Source organism: Pelophylax lessonae (assembly GCF_965119305.1).
Source record: "Pelophylax lessonae genome assembly, chromosome: 4".
NCBI classification, from domain to species: Eukaryota; Metazoa; Chordata; class Amphibia; order Anura; family Ranidae; genus Pelophylax; species Pelophylax lessonae.
The window spans coordinates 216072850-216095187 of record NC_138771.1 but is presented as its reverse complement, the minus strand read 5'-3'; positions in this window follow the sequence as shown (position 1 = coordinate 216095187).

Sequence of the window (22338 nt, the reverse complement as noted above, 5' to 3'; positions counted from 1 at the left end):
GTACCTAAACGAATTTCACGTCCTTTTTTTCCCACAAACAGAGCTTTCTTTTGGTGGTATTTGATCACCTGTGCGATTTTTTGATCACGCGCTATAAACAAAAAAAGAGCGTAATTTTTGCAAAAACAACAATATTTTTCACTTTTTTTTATATGAAATTCCCCCCAAAAAAAATGTAAAAATCAAAATTTTTTAACATTTTCGGCCAATTTGTTTTACGCTACCTATGTTTGGTAAAAAAAATCGCAAAAAGCGTATTTTGATTGGTTTGCGCAAAAGTTATTGCGTTTACTAACAAAGGGAAAGATTTTTGTCATTTTTGGTGTTTTTTTTTTTAACGAGTAATGGCGGCGATCTGCGATTTTTTTTGCGGTACTGCGACATTGCGGCGGACAGATCGGACCCTTGACTGACATTTTTGACACTTTTGGGGGTACCAGTGACATTACTGCAGTAATCAGTGCTATATATATGCACTGTTACTGCAAAAATTACACTGGCAGGGAAGGGGTTAACAGTATTGGACAGGGAGGGGTTAAGTGTGTCCTAGGGGCGTGATTCTAACTGTGCAGGGACAGGTCTACTAGTGTAAAAACAAAGGTCAACAGTTCTACATAGTAGAACTGTCTGATCTTCACTTTTACACAGGGAGAACTGACAGGCGGCTTGTTTACATAAGCCGCTCTGTCTTTCTCCCGCTGTACCGGCGATCGTAGTGTGACCGGCGGACATCGAGTCCGCTAGTCACACTCCCGCACTCCTCCGTGAACGAGCCGAGGCTATTGGCTCTAGAAGGAGTGACAGGCGAGCGACGTAGACCTACGTCACCAGAGGCGTAACTAGAACTTTCAGGGCCCTGATGCAAGAAACCATGAAGGGCCCCCCGGACCCTGGCCCGGGCCCTTCCCGTCAAGCCTGGGGCTCCTCCCACTGATCCAGGGGCCCTTTACTCTCGTTGCGGGGCCATTACATATTTACCGACCCCTTCCTGGTTCTCTATTGTGACACATTCCCTGCAGCAGGGGCCCAGAGATAGCAGCATACAAGTGAACTGGATAGGAGGAGTGGGGGGGGGGGCAGCATACAGAGGAACCAATCTCCTCCATTTTCCTCCTGCAGCTACAGAAGGAAAAAGGAGGACAGTGATTTCTCTACATGCTGCCCCCGCCGCCCCTCCTATCCAGGTGTACAAGGGAGCCACACAGGCCCCCTGGAGCATGGGGCCCGGTTGCGATTGCAACCCCTGCAACACCTGTAGTTACGCCCCTGTACGTCACTCTGCCTGGCCGGGGCCGACTGCCGCAGTAAATATACTGTGCGCGGTCGGCAAGTGGTTAAAACAATCCCCCCTTTTATCAGAAAGAATAGTCTCTGCTGATTCGTTCAAGACATGCTCATGCAAATTTCCAAAAGAAAACCAAGCTGTGATATTATCCAAATCTTTGGGAAAAGGATGAAGCTTTATATTTGGATACATGTTTTTTCCCCCAGTTTTATGAGGGCATTGTTTAAATAAACATTTCGGCATGTTTCTGGAATAAAAAAAAATCAATAAATTATTTTAATTTCATATAGACTCAGCTGACTCATGGATTAAGTGACAATAACAAAGTATTTGTGATCCTAAAGATAGCAACAAAATTAATTACGCTATTCCGCCATATGATGGAAGAAAATATACGCAATTGTACTTTTGTGTTATTAAAGGTAGTAATTAATTATGTTTTCAAGGTAAAAAATGTGCAATAACATTTTATTAATATTTTTTCATATATTTAATGGTATTATTGTTTACAAAATGTAAATAGTAGTAAGTAGAGTTGAGCGGACACCTGGATGTCCGTGTTCGACGGGTTCGGCCGAACTTGAAAAAAAAAGTCCGGGTCCGTGTCCCGGACTTTTTTCGAACTTTACCTGGACACCGAACCCCATTGAAGTCAATAGGGACCCGAACTTTCAGGCACTAAAATGGCTCTAAAAAACCAATGGAAAGGGCTAGAGTGCTGCAAATCGCAGCAAAATGTAGTTAAGAGCATGGCAAGTGCTGTTTAAAAAAATTCCCCTTTAAATTTGTAATTTTTAAATAGCAGATTAGAACAGCAATCTGTAGTAAAATATAGCTGAACGCTGCACACAACAGACTGATAAAAATATATCTGTTTCTCCCTCCTCCTCCTCAGTGGGCTCAAGTGAGGGCAAAAAGATTGTTCACTGCACCACCCCCCACACAGCAAAATCGATGTAGATCGCTAACGGACGATTGTTCTGTCCTCTGTCTCCTATCTGTCCTTGCCTAATCTCTCCAGCCTGTCCCTAAAATGCTCAAATATCTTTCCCTGCCTACACTCCGACCTGTCCCTGCATTCTTTTCAGGCACAATTTTTCCCTGTCTGTCCCTAATCAGCAGCAGCCAGCACGTATGATGTGTGCTCTCTCCCTACACTACAGCAGAATGACGCACCGCGATGTGTCTCTCGAGCTTATAAAGACATGGGTCACATGCTTCAGATGGCCAATCACAGATCCTAGATACATTAGTAGGCATGGCTGTGATGGCGCACACCAGTTAAACGCTTGTTGATTGGCTGTTGAAAGCCTGCCATTAAAAGCGCGCCATTACATACAAAACAGGAACTAAAATTACCGAACACGGATTTTAAACCCGAACATACAGTAAAGTTTTCGGGTCCGTGTCCGGGTAACAAAAATCCAATTATCCGGTACGAACCCGAATAATACAGTCCATGTTCGCTCAACACTAGTAGTAAGTAGTAGCAATAGTAATAGTACAATAGTAAAAATGTTTTATACATTATATAATATATATATATATATATATATATATATAAATATATACACAGTGGTGATCGAAAGTTTGGGCACCCCAGGTAAAAATTTGTATTAATATGCATAAAGAAGCCAAGGAAAGATGGAAAAATCTCCAAAAGGCATCACATTACAGATTAGACATTCTTATAATATGTCAACAAAAGTTAGATTTTATTTCCATCATTTACACTTTCAAAATTATAGGAAACAAAAAAATGGCGTCTGCAAAAGTTTGGGGACCCTGCAGAATTTATAGCATGCACTGCCCCTTTGCAAGGCTGAGACCTGCCAGTGTCATGGATTGTTCTCAATCATCGTCTGGGAAGACCAGGTGATGTCAATCTCAAAGGTTTTAAATGCCCAGACTCATCTGACCTTGCCCCAACAATCAGCACCATGGGATCTTCTAAGCAGTTGTCTAGAAAACTGTAACTGAAAATAGTTGACGCTCACAAAGCTGGAGAAGGCTATAAGAAGATAGCAAAGCGTTTTCAGATGTCAATATCCTCTGTTTGGAATGTAATTAAGAAATGGCAGTCATCAGGATCAGTGGAAGTTAAAGCAAGATCTGGAAGACCAAGAAAAATATCAGACAGAACAGCTCGCAGGATTGTGAGAATAACAATTCAAAACCCACGTTTGACTGCACGATCCCTCCAGAAAGATCTGGCAGACACTGGAGTTGTGGTACACTATTCCACTATAAAGAGATACTTGTACAAATATGGTCTTCATGGAAGAGTCATCAGAAGAAAACCTCTTCTACGTCCTCACCACAAAAATCAGCGTTTGAACTTTGCAAATAAACATATAGACAAGCCTGATGCATTGTGGAAACAAGTTCTGTGGACCGATGAGGTTGAAATTGAACTTTTTGGCCGGAATGAGCAAAGGTACGTTTGGAGAAGAAGGGGCACAGAATTTAATAAAAGGACCTCTGTCCAACTGTTAAGCATGGGGGTGGATCAATCATGCTTTGGGGTTGTATTGCAACCAGTGGCACAGGGAACATCTCACGAGTAGAGGGAAAAATAGATTCAATAAAATTTCAGCAAGTTTTGGATGGTAACTTGATGCTATCTGTGAAAAAGCTGAAGTTAAAGAGAGGATGGCTTCTACAAATGGATAATGATCCTAAACACACCTCGAAATCCACGGGGGATTACATCAAGAGGCGTAAACTGAAGGTTTTGCCATGGCCTTCACAATCTCCTGACCTCAACATAATTGAAAATCTATGGATAGACCTTAAAAGAGCAGTGCGTGACAGACAGCCCAGAAATCTCAAAGAACTGGAAGACTTTTGTAAGGAAGAATGGGCAAAGATACCTCGAACAAGAATTGAAAGACTCTTGGCTGGCTACAAAAAGCATTTACAAGCTGTGATACTTGCCAAAGGGGGCAGTACAAGATATTAACTCTGCAGGGTGCCCAAACTTTTGCAGACGCCATTTTTTTTTTGTTTTCTGTAATTTTGAAAGTGTAAATTATGGAAATAAAATCTAACTTTTTTTGACATATTATAAGAATGTCTAATCTGTAATTTTATTTTTCCATCTTTCCTTGGCTTCTTTATGCACATTAATACAAATTTTTACCTGGGGTGCCCAAACTTTCGATCACCACTGTGTATACAGTGCCTTGCAAAAGTATTCGGCCCCCTTGAACTTTGCGACCTTTTGCCACATTTCAGGCTTCAAACATAAAGATATAAAAGTGTAATTTTTTGTGAAGAATCAACAACAAGTGGGACGCAATCTTGAAGTGGAACAAAATTTATTGGATATTTCAAACTTTGTTAACAAAATAAAAAACTGAAAAATTGGGTGTGCAAAATTATTCAGCCCCTTTACTTTCAGTGCAGCAAACTCTCTCCAGAAGTTCAGTGAGGATCTCTGAATGATCCAATGTTGACCTAAATGACTAATGATGATAAATAGAATCCACCTGTGTGTAATCAAGTCTCCGTATAAATGCACCTGCACTGTGATAGTCTCAGAGGTCAAATTAAAGAGCAGAGAGCATCATGAAGAACAAGGAACACACCAGGCAGGTCCAAGATACTGTTGTGGAGAAGTTTAAAGCCGGATTTGGATATAAAAAGATTTCCCAAGCTTTAAACATCCCAAGGAGCACTGTGCAAGTGATAATATTGAAATGGAAGGAGTATCAGACCACTGCAAATCTACGAAGACCTGGCCGTCCCTCTAAACTTTCAGCTCATACAAGGAGAAGACTGATCAGAGATGCAGCCAAGAGGCCCATGATCACTCTGGATGAACTGCAGAGATCTACAGCTGAGGTGGGAGACTCTGTCCATAGGACAACAATCAGTCGTATACTGCACAAATCTGGCCTTTATGAAGAGTGGCAAGAAGAAAGCCATTTCTTAAAAATATCCATAAAAAGTGTCGTTTAAAGTTTGCCACAAGCCACCTGGGAGACACACCAAACATGTGGAAGAAGGTGCTCTGGTCAGATGAAACCAAAATCAAACTTTTTGGCAACAATGCCAAACGTTACGTAATTTTCCTTTCCTGGTGCCTATCCATGGCAGGATACATACATGTAGTTGGTTGTTCCGCCCCCACCAACCCACAGAACCACTTTAACGCTATAAAAGTAAGCACCTGATCCCCCCCAATCTATTCTTGTAACTAGTGTTCAAAAAGCTAATGATAATAGAACAAAAAGGGAGGGTTTATGCTGCCATGGATAGGCACCAGGAAAGGAAAATTATGGAAAGGTAAGTATTCAATTTTCCATTTTCCTGGTGCCTCCATGGCAGCATAAATATGGTAAATAAAACACTCTCAGTGAGAATTGCCCCAAAATCTCAGAATGTTAGCAAGGCTGGATCCAGGCTATAATGTGACATAAAAGTGGTGAAGTGTAAGAATCATCTCGTGTGCCTTGCTTCCTGTTTGTGTATCACCTTTGGGCTAGGTGGAATGCATGTGGGCTGTGATGACGTCATACGCGATGCGACGTCGAGCGTCATTCTCGAGCGCCGCTCAAGGCGCCTATTTAGAACAGTGGCATGCACAAACAAACTGTTCGTGCAACCGCTCACAAACGGAAGCCTAACCCATACTCGGTCCAGCTTCACCCCTGCTTTGGAGGACGCTGCACCCCTCATTTACCTCTATTGACCGGATCTCTAATTACTTGTTCCTTTCTCTGGAAGACCACCAGGACAGCACCTTTGACCCTGCACTCGCTCACAAGGATAAGTACTCCATAGGGGACCCAAACTTTCCTGGAGTTATATCCCCACACTACTACTCATAAATTGCTGACCTGTTATAATCTTGTTCAATTACATATATGTTGCCTCACTCTACAAGGAAGTAGATATAGACTCCTGTCTGTTGCTTTGCTCCAGCTGAGTGTTTAACTATTTGTTACTGTGCAAGTCACTCCATAGCCATTTACTAATCACTGTGCTGCAGTCTGCTGTGCTTCTGCTTATATGTGTGTCTTGTGTGTCCTGGAACAGGAGATTCCACCACTATGATGAGTATAGAGATTTAAGTCGGGTGACTTAACGTTATTTCTGCACATACTGCTGAGTGGTTTACTGCAGCTGAAGATCCAATCCCTAATTAGATTGTTTGTAATTAGATTGTTGTAAACAAATTGTTTCTGGGGAAACTTTTGCCAAAACCGCCAAAGAAGTAGCAATCCCCCAAGTTGAGTGCACGTTAATTGCCTGCGGAACCGGAAAGGCCACTAGCCCGATAAGCCTGGTGAATTAGCTGTACAATCCAGCTTGCTATGGTTCTCTTGGATGCCGCCAGCCCCTTCCTAGGACCATTAGGAATGAAAAACAGGTGCTGGTCTTTTTTGGATAGACTGCCTTAGTTCGATGTATCGCTTTAGGGCTCTTGCCACATCTAGCTCATGTAGCTTTTATTTGCTAAGTTCCTCCTTAAAGGCTGAAAGAACCCATTCTTGGTTAAGATGGTACACTGATGGAACTTTGGGTATGAACTGGTGGATCGGTTGAAGTATAACCCTACCTGGGAAGAAAGTAATGTACAGGTATGAGCTCCTAAGGCTTGGATCTCCGAAATGCTGCGGCCTCAGATGATTGCTACTAGGAAAGCAACCTTTAGTGTAATATCTTACAGAGCACAATCCCCCATTGGTGTGAATGAAGGGGCTGTAGGAGCATTCAGTACCAACAAGAGATCCTACTTGGGGTAAAGGATCCTCATTGGGGGTCCTTATTCTAAAACTGCTTTCTTAAAACGCTCTATCAAAGGATTTAAAGCCGATCTTGTATCCATCAAGGCTGATAAGGCAGAGACTTGCACTTTAACGGTGCTAAGACCTGACCCAAGATCTAGACTCTTCTGCAAAAAAAAAAAAAAAATAGAGAATGTCATGAACCCCTGGTTTAAACAGGTCAAAATAGATAGTTTTAGCAAATTATGAAAACTTTTCCCAAATCGTGTAGTAGGTATTGTTGGTGGATGATTTTCTGACTTGAAGCAGTGTCTGAATTACCCTGTTGGAGCAGCCTAACTTCTCCAGCCATTTTCACTCAATTTCCACACCCTCAAATCCAAGATCTCTGGGTGGGGATGAATGAAGTCCCCCTGGGTCAGGAGGTTGTGTACTCTTGATAGAACTATGGGTTTAGAAAAAGATAGCTGGATCAGGAGTGCGTCTTCCGGGCATTGAAGGAATCTCAAAATAAGTGGAACTGAGGGAAATGTATATCCCTTCTTGAACGTTAGAACGCTAGAGCATCCACTCCTGCAGAATCCTGTGTAGAACCGAGGTGTTTTGGCGTTTAGCAGGGATGCAAAAAGATCTATCTGAGGGGCACCCCACTGCTGACAGATCCACTGGAATACTCCCTGGTCAAGAGACCACTCGTTGTTGGCAAAATCTCTGGACAGGAGAACCGCTAGTTGATTCTGGAAAGCTGTAATTTATGAAGCTCTGACACTGGTAAAGTTCTTCTCTGCCCAGGTTAAGATCGGGGCTACCTTGTTGAATAATGACCTGCTGTGAGTTCCACCCTGGTTTTGGATGTATGCCACTGCAGCTCTGTTGCCCATTTGTAGGAGAGATTTCCCTCTGAGAAGAGGAGCAAGGTGGGATATAGGCATCCAGACCGCTCTCAGCTCTAAAATGTTGGAGACTACATTTTCTGTGTTGAACTGCCACCTCCCTTGAATCATCTGATCCTTGTAGTGGGCGCCCCAACCCAACCAACTTGCATCAGATGTAAGAGTGATACACGAGGTGGGGCCGAGGGGGCAGTGATTTAGAAGGTTTGAAGTCCGCAGACTGGACTTCATTTCTAAGGTTATTCATTTCAGGGTGATTTCCTCCTCCATTGGGATAGGAAACCCCATTGAAACACTCGCAGGTGCCAGTGGGCCTATTTCACCATCGGAATGCAGAAAGAGAAGGATCCCAGGAGACTGAGGCATTCTGATACTGACATGAATAGTGCTCTTCTCACTTTCCCTATAATCATTGGAATCTTTTCCGGAGGGAGCAATACCGATCTTCTTTGGGTCTCGAACAAGGCCCCCAGGTATATCATTGCATACTCGCAGCTTGCATGATGACATCATACTACCCCCCCTCAGCCACACCTCCTCGCTGAAGAAAAAAAGGCTGCTGCAAGTGCGTGCGAAGCGGCGCGTCATTCGGAAGAAGGAGGGAAGGAGAAGCAGCCCGAGGCTCTGGTAAGGGCTACCCGGCCCTGGGGAAGCCGCCGCTAGAAATAATAATAATAATAAGGTGATCAGGGGACTCCCCACCAACACCGCAGGGGCAAACCTGCCTATTGCCACAAAGCACCTTCAGGGTAGAATATCCTCACTGGGTGCCTAGACCAAATCCAGGTGGGGAGGAGGGGGGGTAATAAGACCCGTGACCTCCGCTTTGCCTCCGAAACGATGCACAGAAAAGGGGGGCTCCCATACTTATTGGCGCATTTAGGTTTGATTCACACCTATGCATGTTGCTTTTGAGCATTTCTGTAGTGCTTTTTACTCTGCTTTCCACTTTTTTGCCGCAATTTTACTGCTATTTTACCGCAATTTGTGTTTTGTATTTTTTATGCTTTTTTCAAGGAAAATTTGTTGTTGGACAGATTTAAAAATGCAAACCGTGGCAACATCACGGTAAAAACACACTACATGCTTTTCTGCAGCTTCTCAATTGAAGTCTATTGAACCAAAAAATGACCCTTTCCAAAAACACAGAGGCACAAAAATGCATTGATGTGAATCTGTTCCATAGGAGCCTATGTTAAAAAAATGTCCTGCATTTATGCAAGAAGCATGAAAAAAAGCATTGATTTGAATGAAGCCTTAGCAGCTCAAGTAATGGGACTCCATCCACAGGAGAGCATGAACCTGTAATGGTTACACCAAAATGGCGTGGTAAGGCTTATATAGGTGATTCTGCAAGCTTGAGGACAGAAAAAATAATGAAATGGGGGGGTGGGGGGGGGGTGGGGGGTTGATCCGGTGCTTACTTTATTAGAGTTAAAGCCATCCATATGTATTTATGCTGCCATGAAGGCACCAGGAAAGAGGGTTTTACACAACAGAAACCTTTCTGGTTGTTTTTTTTTTCTTTTATTTTTATTGGTGTTCTCCACTGGGGAATTGAATGAGAGCTGATAATATATCTGTGTCAAGGGGGAAAATCCTTTGGATGCTGGAGCAGAACGGATCAAGGGATAAAGGATTAAATGGCCGATGATAGTTATTGTTCTGGCAAGTTGCTTAAGTAAACAAGGTGGAGCTTGTGCACAGTGGTTGAAGATAGAAGATAAGTTAGATACTGACACAGGCACATTGTTTGTTATTTAGAACATTTTTGAATGTGCTTTGAATGATGCTCTTCTGGGCAAGGGAACCCTTTTTTTACAAGCACTGGATTTTATTATAATTTTTGCATATGAAGATAAATTGATTTTTATACACAGAATTTTATTAAGTCATGATTTTTTTGGAAACACTTGAATTTATAATGAGATGGACTGATGTTTATTTACATGGTGATTTATGAATTGCATATGCACATGATGTTAAAACAGTTGATATATTAAGTAATTGATATTTATTTAATTAATTTCATCTTTTTCATACAGTATGTATTGAACGCAGTGAATTTTTTGGTTAATTAATTATTGATTTGTTTGTGGCCCAGTATATTTTTACTTTATTAAAACCAGCTGCACATCAAATGGGTGAGAGTTGCAAGTGGCACAGATTTATTTATTGAATAATGAAAAATTGAAAGCACACAGTGGGAAGTGGGAAAAATATAAAGAGCAGTTGCATTGTCAACTAAGTACAAGGGGCAAAAGCAAATTAGACAGAAACAATTGCAGCTGGAGTTCTTCTTATACAGTGTATCCGGGCCGGTTCACACTTTTGCGAATGCGCCGATCGCATGTAATTCGGAGCGCACCGCTCCTTCATTACATGCGATTGGAGGTGCGGATGCGAATTCAGCCATACATTGTATGGCTGAATTCGCACTGTATCCGCACCAAACACGCACATGACCCTTTTTTCCAGCCGCATCAGGATCGGATCGCACAGTGGTTCACACTTGTGCGATCCATTCCTGTGCGAACTGTCAGATCGCACTGCGATATGCGATCAAACTGGGGGTGTCGTTAACATTTCATTGACACCCCCTGCGTATCGCATAAGGCAGTGTGAACTGCCAGGGGTGCGTTTGCGATGCGGGAACAGGCTGCGAATTTGCAGCCTTCCGCATCGCACAAGTGTGAACCGGGACTTAATGTGAAGAACTGTGTAACTGCCCTTTTGGTCCTGACTTGTAACAGTTGCTACAATGTCAGTTCTTGTCCAAATGTAAGCAAAAATAAATGCACTGTAGCTAATTGCACCTTTCAGGTACAGTAATACCTTGGTTGTAATACCTTGGTTTGCGAGCATAATTTGTTCCAGAAACATGCTTGTAATCCAAAGCACTTGTATATCAAAGCAAATTTCCCCAAAAGAAATAATGGAAACTCAGATGATTCGTTCCTACAACCATTTATTCATATAAAAATGATTACGGCAATACAAAATACAGTATAAAGTGTACTTTAAAAATAAAACAATAGCCTGAACTTCAAAATACAGTACTCTAGCTCATATCAATATTGTACGGTACCTCTGTGGTGAAAAAAAAAGGGGTCACAGTTTTAATGTAAAAAAAATACAATCACAATGTTAAGGAGTCTGGTGTTAATCCATGTAAAGCCACTGTTGTATACAGTACAGTAAAGCCACTGGTGTATATGTCAAGTAAAGCCTCTGGTGTACAGTATACAGTACTGTATGTGGCCAGAGGTCCGGGGCACTAGCGGCTCCCAGTGCTTCCTGGAGAACTTGGAGACACTCAGGCACTGTTGACATTTCTGGGTGCTCCAAATGCGTGTTACTCCCACCCCACCCAGCTGGGAGTGTCTGAGCATCTCCGAGTTCTCCAGGAAGCGCTGGGAGCCACCAGTGCCCTCGGACCTCTGGAAAAATACAGTACTGTATACTGTACACCAGGGGCTTTACTGTACATATACATCAGCGGCTTTACATGAATGAGCACCAGATTCCTTAACATAGTAAGTGTAATTCTTTTTTTTTTACATTAAAACTACTGCACTTATATCAAGACAGCGCAAAAATGTTAAAAAAAATTTGCTCGTCTTGCAAGACGCTCGTATACCACGTTACTGGCAAACCAAAGTATTACTGTATATCTAATTACGTTGTACACTATCTTTTTTTTTTCAAGCTCTTTCTTTTTTAGTCCTATATTTATCCTTTAAGTATGGAAATTGATGGCTGTGTCTAAGCCCAAGAACTGAGCATTTACATGACCACCGATCACTTAGTTCTCCATTAGCTCTGGGCAAAGAGCAGTGACTGTCAGTCACCGCTCTCCACTGTGCCCCCCAGAGCTCACTGGAGCGCCAGACTGTGGAGGGGATGGGAGAAGCTGGCTTAGTCTCTTAGCAGAGTACTGAGAGTCTGAGCCAGCTGCAAATCAGGTATATAGGTGGGTCCCAACAGTATGGTCTGGATTCTTCCAGAGCCTGGAGTGGCTCTGTAATGTCAGCTCAGCTGACATTGACTTTAGCACACTTCCAGCTGATTCTGGGCCTTAGGAGAGAAAATGAAGTGCATTCTTGTAACCTAAAAGAGAAGTATGGCCAAAAAAAGCTTTGGCCATATTTATCTTTTAACTAGCCCTATTGAACTGTTCCATCTGTGCTAAGCTATTTTCACCGAATTAAAGTGATTGTAAAGATTTGTGTTTTTTTTTTTTAAAATAACAAACTTGTTATACTTACCTGCTCTGTGCAGTGGATTTGCACAGGGCAGCCTGGATCCTCCTCTTCTTGGGTCCTTCTTCACTGCTTCCCTCCTATAGATTGCCCCCACAGCAAGAAGCTTGCTATGGGGGCAACCAAGTTGAGCTGTAGCTCCATGTATCCATTCAGACACGGAGCTGGGGTTCGGCCCTGTCCCGCCCCCTCTTTCTCAAAATATTCGAACTGACTTTGATTTGACAGCCGCCTGAGCCAATGGTGCCATTGCTGTGTCTCAGGAGGGACAGTCCCGCATGGCTCAGGGACTCGTGGACATCACTGGATAGAGATGGGGCTCAGGTGTGTATTACAGGGTGCTGGGGAGACAGCTTCACACAGAAGGTTTTTTTTATCTTAAAGCATAGAATTCATTTGGATAAAAATACCTTCTGTCTTTACAACAACTTTAAAAACAAATATCATTTTTAAATTGTTTTCTGTGGAAGGAAAGGAGATCCATTAACCAGCAAGCCTGTCAGCACATGGTTAACTCTGATAGTCAGGGCACTGATCATCAGTGCAGCCCCATCAGTGCCAATCAGTGCAACCTATCAGTGCCCAATTGTTCCGCCTATCAGTGCCTCTTCATCAGTGCCTATCAGTGCCTCCTCGTCAGTGCTGCCTCATCAGTTCCTATCAGTGCAACCTCATCAGTGCATATCAGTGAAGAAGAAAAATTACTTATTTGCTAAATTTCATAACAGAAAATAAGAAAAGGGTTTTATTTTCCCAACATTTATGTTCTTTTTTGTTTGTTTAGCAAGAAATAAAAAAAAAAAAAAACAGAGGTGATTAAATACCAAAAAAAGAAAGTTCTATCTGTCTTAAAAATTATAAAAATTTTGTTTGGGTACAGTGTTGTATGACCACGCAATTGTCATTCAAAGAGTGACAGCACTGAAAGCTGAAAATTGGCCTGGGAAAGAAGGGGGTAAAATTGCCCGGTAGGCAAGTAGTTAACTGAGGTGGGGATTATAACATCATCCTCCTGTTTCTCCACCTCAGACAATCAGAGGAAGCTTTTTATGCTACATACAGTTTATACAACACTGATAGTGGTCACATATATTAGTGGGGAAGGGAATACTGTAGTTTGTCTGAACCAGCTTAGCCCAAAAAAACTATTTGATATTAAATGAAATCTTGAGTTAGGCTTCAAGTGGACTTTTACTGAAAGGTCCACTTTAAGGCTGGGTTCACACTTATGCGAATTGGATGCGGGTTTTCCCGCATCCAATACGCATACCAGGAAAGTGTGACCGGCTCTCAACGGTGCTGGTTCACACACCCCTGGGGTGGCTGCGGTCCACACTGGAAAAGGGTCCTGTGCTTCTTCTGGTCCGTTTCAGGTCCGAATTCAGGCAAACATTTGGACCTGATTCGCACCTGAAATGGAGAACAGGGACCCACCGGACCCACTGCTGTGAACCATGGCTGCAGCTAGCTTGAACCCCTACCCTAATATGTATATATAGTCTAAACTTTTTTTTTTTAATTTTGGGTAAAGGATTAAAGAGTTCAGGGTTTACTGCTATCAGACTGCTTTGCAGACTGAAAAATGATTCACTGTTCGAAAATGAATTGTCCACTAACTGATAGAATAAACTTCTTTATTTGATCATTTCCATGTTCGTAGTGATTGTTCGATAACAATCAAAATATATAAAACAATATGGTTTTAATTTCAATTATAACATACACATTTACACTTTAGTTGAAACAGTAAAAGTTTTCGCTTCAGATCCATCGACATTAGCCAGGCCCGGGGTCGAAATCGTCAGTAAATTTGGGTTTACTAACAGCACGAATGTCGAATGATCTTTCTGAAAATGACCAGTTTCGGAAGAAATTTGTGCGTGTATGGCCAGCATTAGAGTCCTGAAAAGTAACATTCACTTCATTGAAGTAAAACAGATTGTATATTTTACAGTTTGTGCTTCCTAGCTTTATAAATATTTGAGAAACCAGCTATGAACTAAAGCCAAACTATGGAGTACCAAGAACCAGTTTTCAATTTTTTAATAAGCCCTTCATGAAAATCTGATCAAAGTATAGGAATCAGGGGAGCAGTAATAACATTTCACAGGCTCTTTCTTACAACTTTGCACTTTAACTTTACACTATACCTGGTAATTGTCAGTAAAAAGATCTACATTTTGTAGAATCCGTACCTGCAGCAGACTTGAAGTATAATTGAAAGAAAACCTTTTTTATTTTTAACTTTTAGATAGCGTGGTGGGAGATTAGAACACCTGTCTGTTTTTTATTACTCAAAAATAAGATTGAGGCACTGAAATCAAACTTGTTTTTCATAACATACCAGTTGATGAAAGCTCCTATTGAAGCAGTAGTAAATATATATATATATATATATATATATACACACACACACACAGTATCTCACAAAAGTGAGTACACCCCTCACATTTTTTAAAAATATTTTATATCTTTTCATGTGACAACACTGAAGAAATTACACTTTGCTCCAATGTAAAGTTGTGAGTGTACAGCTTGTATAACAGTGTAAATTTGCTGTCCCCTCAAAATAACTCAATGCACAGCCATTAATGTCTAAACTGCTGGCAACAAAAGTGAGTACACCCCTAAGTGCAAATGTCCAGATTGGGCCCAATTAGCCATTTTCCCTCCCTGGTGTCATGTGACTCGTTAGTGTTACAAGGTCTCAGGTGTGAATGGGGAGCAGGTGTGTTAAATTTGGTGTTATCGCTCTCACTCTCTCATTCTCTGGTCACTGGAAGCTCAACATGGAACCTCATACCAAAGAACTCTCTGAGGATCTGAAAAAAATAATTGTTGCTCTACATAAAGCTGGCCTAGGCTATAATGATATTGCCAAGACCCTGAAACTGAGCTGCAGCACAGTGGCCAACAGCATACAGCAGTGTAACAGGACAGGTTCCACTCAGAACAGGTCTCGCCATGGTCAACCAAAGAAGTTAAGTGCACATGCTCATTGTCATATCCAGAGGTTGTCTTTGGGAAATAGACATATGAGTGCTGCAGAGGTTGAAGGGATGGGGGGTCAGCAAGCCTACAAACAGTTTGCTGAAGACAAGCACACTAGGGATGTGGATTACTGGAACCATGTCCTGTGGTGTGATGAGACCAAGATAAACGTATGTGGTTCAGATGGTGTCAAATGTGTGTGGCGGCAACCAGGTGAGGAGTACAAAGACAAGTGTGTCTTGTTTACAGTCAAGCATGGTGGTGGGAATGTCATGGTCTGGGGCTGCATGAGTGTTGTCGTATGAAAAGATATAATAAAATATTTACAAAAATGTAAAAGGGGAACTCACTTTTGTGAAATACTGTGTGAGTATATATATATATATATATATATATATATATATATATATATATATATATATATTTTTTTTTTTTTTTGGAGCCCTCAGGTGGGTTATGCCATAACGTGCCTGTATGCACCACATAGTACATTATAACAGACTTACCTGCCAAAGAAGCCCTGTGCTGCCCTCCCAAGCACTTCCATCTTCACCTGGCCTTCCTTCTGGGTCCCATCTCTTCAGCCGCTTAAATGACCAGGGCACAATGGTGTCACTCCTGTAAACTAGAATCACATCGCTGTGGCACAAAGCAGGGGCCATAAATATACGCTGAGCTGTGCATGCGCACAGTTGTATATGCTATCATTTTATTTGCAATATTATTTTCCAGTGAAAACCAAATGAAGTAACCCTTTAAAATGGTAATAAAAATTGCTGACAGGCAGGGTATTTATGACAGAAGAGACCCTATCAGCCTCCTCCTGTCCCAATGTATCCCCCTGCCTGTCAGCAAGTTTTTAAAAAGTGGGTTTAATACCACTTTAAAGGGTAACTTCACTTTCACTGGAAAATAATATTGCAAATAGAATAATAGCATATACAATTGTGACACAAGCCATATTGTAATTTATTAACCATTTAAAGACCGGAAGTTTTTACCCCCTTAATGACCAGGCCATTTTTTGCAATTTGGCACTGCATGACTTTAACTGGTAATTGCGCAGTCATACAATGCTGTACCCAAACAAAATGTATATATTTTTTCCCCACAAATAGAGGTTTCTTTTGGTGGTATTTAATCACCTCTACGGTTTTTATTTTTTGCGATGAAAAGAAAATATGACCAAAAATTTGGGAAAAAAATGAAATTTTTCTTATAAAAAAATATCCAATAAACTAAACTTTTGTCATACATTTAAGCCAAAATGTATTTAGCTACATGTCTTTGATAAAAAAATCTCAATAAGCATATATTTATTGGTTTGCACAAAATTTATAGCATCTACAAACTATGACGTATATACTGGAATTTACGCAGCTTTTACTTTCTGACTGCCTATCATTTCTTGAAGTGCTAAAATGTCAAGGCAGTACCAACCCCCCCCCCCCCAAATTACCCCTTTTTGGAAAGTAGACATCCCATTGAATTTCTTGAGAGGCATGTTGAACCCATTAAATGTTATATTTTTTTGTCACAGGTTTTTGAAAAATGACAAAGAAAAAAAAAATATATTTTTTTTTTACACAAAGTTGTCATTGAAATTATATATTACTCACGCATGCCATGGGTATATGTGGAATTACACCCCAAAATAGATTCTGCTGCTTCTCCTGAGTATGGGGATACCACATGTGTGTGACTTTTTGGCAGTCTAACTGCGTACAGGACCCCGAAAACCGATCACTGCTTTCTGAGCAATATATCATCTAGTGGCAAATTTGTGAAAAAAAATAAATAAATAAAATTGTAATTTTCCCGAAACTTGTGGCAAAATATAAGATATTCCATGGACTCAACATGCCTCTCAGTAAATAGTTTGGGGTGTCTACTTTCCAAAAAGAGGTAATTTGGACGGTGTTTGAACTGCCCTGGCATTTTATCCCCAATATTAGAAGCTTATGTCACACTTCACCCACTCTTCTTTTACAAGAAAATTGCTTTGAACCCCCAAAACGAAGCAATAATCCAATAAAGCATAACTTAGTGCAACAATTGTGAACTTAAAGTGACACCCAGTGATGTGAATGGACCCTTACCACATTGGAGAGAGAGTGGAGCATGTGCTGTGGTACCAAAGAATCCAAAGAAGCCAAGTTTGCCCCCAGCCTCGCCAATCTGTTCATGGCACTATGGGAGGACAGAAACATCTACACCAACAGAGAATCGAATATCTTCATTTGGAGAAGATATATCGATGATGTTTTGCTTTTGTGGAGAGGGGACAGTATCTCACTCCAGGCTTTCATGGACAGACTGAACTGTAATGACTGGGGAATCCGTCTGACGTACCAGCACAGTAATGTCTCCATCAATTTCCTTGACCTGGTCATATACAGGCAGGGGTCAAGGTTTTACACCAAGACTTTTTTTAAACCCACTGACAAAAATGGGTTTATCTCCCTAGATAGTTGCCATCATCCGAGGTGGCTAACATCAGTACCTAAAAGCCAGTTTAGACGAATTAGTCGCAATTGTACAGATCCGCAAGAATTCAAGTTACAATGTGAAGTCCTGAAAGACAGATTTCTGGAAAAAGGCTTTAAGAGAGATAACTTGGATCAAGAAATTGCTCAGTTCAGTTCATTACAGCAACAAGAACTCTTGGAACCCAAACAGAAAAAAGAAGGTGCCTTGTCCAAATTTGAATATGCCTTTGTCACCACATTCTCTAGTGGTTATGGGTGGATTAACCGCACCTTCCGAAAATATTGGGACATACTGAGAGGGGACAAAGTCCTTGGTACTACTCTTCCTGACCAGCCTCCTATTATTTTTAGGAGAGCCAGGAATTTGAAGGACTTTATAGCCCCCACTCCAGTGGAAAAACCCCCAATTCCTAAAATGTTTGGCAACCTCAAAGGCTTTTTTCCATGCAGGAAATGTCGGGTATGTAGAGAATTCAATACACAGAGGACTAAAAGCTTTAGTTCTACTGTAACCAAGAAAAGGTATGACATTAAGAATTTCATCACATGTCATACCAAGGGGGTAGTTTACCTTTTGACCTGTGGTTGTGGCCTACAATATGTGGGCAGGACCATCAGGACTTCAAGCATTAGAATAGGTGAACACCTCACAAAAATACAACAAGGTTTACCAGGACACAGTCTCTTGGCTCATCACGATAAGTGTCACCGGAGGATCTATTCAAAGTTGAAGCTCACCCTGATTGAGAGTTACTCCCCCCATTGGAGAGGGAGTAACATGAAGCATAGTATTTCTAGAAGGGAGACATTCTGGATACACCAATTAAAAAGCTATCAACCTTGGGGTATGAATGTGGAGTGGGACATCAACGCTCATATAAATAACCATTAGTCCCACATTTAATGTGCTTTTTAAATCAAGTTAATAGGCTCATATTCTTTTTCCCTTATGTGTATTCAATCACCTTTCTCATGTATGGGTTATAACAATTGTAAATGGTTTTAAAATTTATTGAACCCACGGCAACTAATGGAGACTTCCGTTTTTTTGGCCCGGGCGATACAATGTTTTTTAATTCGTGAAGGAAAATGGGATTTTTATCCAATTTTAAAAGGAAAGTTTTATCTTGTTTTATCCAGGATTTTAGCCCCCGTTCACACTGGGGCGACCTGTGAGGCGACCTGGTCGCCTCACAGGTCGCCGCAGGTCGCCTCCCATAGGGAAGCTGCGGACCCGTTCTGATAGGAGCGACACAAGTCGCTCCGACTCAGAAAAAGGGTCCGGAGCTTCTTTGGGGCGACCAGGAGGCGACCGCCATAGACTTCAATGTTACGAAGTCCGTGGCGGCCGCTCCGAGGTCGCGGCGCGCTGCTCGCACCGCGACCTCGGAGGTCGCGGTGCGAAGTAGCGTCGCCCCAGTGTGAATGTGGGCTTACTGCTGCCTGTGTTTTTGTTTATTTTTATTTCATTTTTAATTTTATTTTTCATTTTTTATTTTTCATTTTATTTTTATTTTCATTTTCATTTTATTTTATTTTTTACTTTATTTTATTTTTATTTTATTTTATTTTTCTTTTCATTTTCATTTCTATTTACTCTTATTTACATATAATACTTGTTCGTATTTAGCTATTTTTAGCTTGGATTAACCTATATATCCATCTAAAAGGATTTTTATCTCTTAGGAGTTTTAAATATACAGAGGTTTTTATACCCTCTTATGATCTTTTTTAATTATATTAAGATAAGGCGCACTGATAGTGGTAGACTCTCATTTAATCTCCCAAAGGTTTCCCAGTGTAGCCATATCTAGAGACACTTCCTACGCTGTTCTTGTTGACAAGATACCAGTACACTGGAAGGATAGTGAATCCACTTCTGGTTCAATGGCAGCGTCACAGGAAGTAGAATCTGTCACCCGGCGACCGCTAGTAAATGTATGTAAAGGACCCGAAGTGCGTCATCACACTTCCGGGTCCCCGCCGCAGCCGCCCCGGAAGTCTTCATTGGATGTTCATTCAGGGAGAGAGGCAAGCAGCGTGGCCTCTAGCTCCAATCCCAGAAGCCGACTCTTCAGTAGAAATGCGTCGGGGGGAGCCAGCCGTGCTGCTACAGGATCGCACTGCAGGCGACCGCGACTTCTCTTGAGCATATCGCTGTATATTACACAGGATGCTTGTAAGTGTTTTTTTTACTTTTTTAAACAAATAAATGATGGGTAATGCACCATCAGTCCCTTTCTCTTTTTTATTGTGGTCCTCCAGCTGGCAATTCTACCCGTGGAAGCCTATAGACCTATATAAAGATACCGGGAAGCTTCATCCATTCATCCATCCCTCTGGATATTTTATCAAGTGTGGCCGTTTGATTGGATTCTTTGGTACCACAGCACATGCTCCACTCTCTCTCCAATGTGGTAAGGGTCCATTCACATCACTGTGTGTCACTTTAAGTTCACAATTGTTGCACTAAGTTATGCTTTATTGGATTATTGTTTCGGTAAGAGGTTAATTCACCTATCACCAATCAAGAGTTTGTTTGGCATGCATCAACTTGGGAACACCCCTCTTCAGAAGGAATAGATTCCTCATCGTTTTTTTCACATATGGACAATGTTGATTGTTTATGGTTTAGTAATTAGCGCACTTTTGTAATTTTCAGTTACATTTTTTCACACCTTAAAGCATCTGACCACACCAAGATTGGTGTGATAAGATGCTTTCCCAATTTTCCAATGGCGCTGTTTATATCTGGCAAAACCGAAGTCATGAAATGCTTGTAGCTTCCGGTATCTTAGGCCATAGAGATGATTGGAGCCATTCTGGTCTCCAATCAGCTCTATGGTCAGCTGATGGAACCACCGGCTGCAGTCTCAGGTTACCCAGTCAGAAAGGACAGCCCGAGAAAACCGTAGAAGGTGGCGGAAGGGGAGGGCGGTCCTCTCCCACTGCTTGTAAAAGCAGTCTAGCGGCTAATTAGCCACTAGGATTGCTTTTACATGAAAGCTGAAAAAAACAATACCAAGTTGATGCCTAAATCTACAGGCATCATCCTGGTAAGACCACTAAAAGTCCAGCAACGTACCATTCCATTGCTGGTCCTTGTTGGGCATATATTGTAAGGTTCTTTTTTTTTCATGCCGCCTGTGGGCTGAACGAGAAAAGAGAACCTAACAGGGTCCTCCATTCACATCGGTCAATGTGGATGAAGAAATCTCTGCCAGAAAGTGTGTGGTATGCCCATCATTAGCCCTCCCAGCATTCACCCACTTCTAATGATGGGCATACATGCAATGCTCTTTTTTTTCCTTCAGCCCATAGGCTGAAGGTAAAAAAAAACATAGCAGATTCCTCCTCCATTCGCATCGATTGATGTGGATGAAGAGACTTCTCTACTAAGAAAAGTGTTAAAAATATATGGCGCAGCATAGGGGAGATCCGCCCTCTGCGTCGACCCCATCCCCTATGCTTCGCCAATCGCCATATATGCTCTTTTTTTTAACTGCGGTGGTGAAATCGCCTCTTACAGCACTGAAATAATTGATCTACGTATATGCTGAGAGCAAACCCTGTTACTGTCAGAATAAACAAATCAGTGCTGCAACTGATGGGCATATCTGCAAACAATGGTTAACAATAAAACACAGTAACAATAAAACATTTCAATATAATAGTATACAGTGCAGAAAAACAGTAGAATGGGGGTATCTGCAAAGAAAACTATGGTTAACAATGAAAAACACAGTAACAATAAAACCTTGTATTATAATAGCATACAGTACAGTAGAATGGTGGTATCTGCAAAGCAAACTATGGTTAACAATGAAAAACCTTAACAATAAAACATTACAGTATAGCAGTATATTATAAAGTACAGTAACACAGTAAGAGCAGAAAATGAACTCAATAAAACGACAACTAATTTGTTTATTCTGACAGCAAAGAATGTATTAAGATAAAAAAAACCTTCTTACTTTACAACCCCGCTAAGGTAATTTTGGCTGCTCTAAAACAATAATCTGAAAAAAAAAATAGAGAAAAAGGAGGTAGCACCAAATGACCAGCTGAAAAGCCCTGAAATTTTTATTTTGGGCAAAAGAATGACAGACAGTAAATAGAGGAGTGGTAACCAACATGTTTTGGAGAGGGCAGACAATCCCCCCCCCCTGCCCATCTCTTTATCAATGCACGTTCCTTTTGTCATAACGAACATTGCTGTACTGCATCAGTCCCCTGATCTCCTCTGTCTGTTATTTGGTAATCCTAGAACACATTCATTCATTCCTACAGTCCTGAAACTGCATTCTAATTTGATCTTCTCTTTGCGGTCTGTGTCTGTGTAGGCTGTAAAGGAGGGATTCTTTCTGTAGCTTTTACCTGATCTGCCCTCATTGTTCACCAATGCAGATCAACATCACAATGAACAATGCCTGGTGAAAGAATAAAAGATCCATATGATGGCACTGACCAAATATGGTCATCCATATCTGGTTAATGACATTACTTTGGCAACAGGCATCATTCCTTGTGGTTTACATGGATCTGCATTGCTTGATGATATGATTAACATCATGGAATCTCATCAACATGGGAATAAGGTGCTTCCTTCATTGTTGAGGGCATGTAGCCTGGTAGGGTTCAGGGGTGGGTGTACATGCCTACCATTCCTCCTTCTTTCCTGGC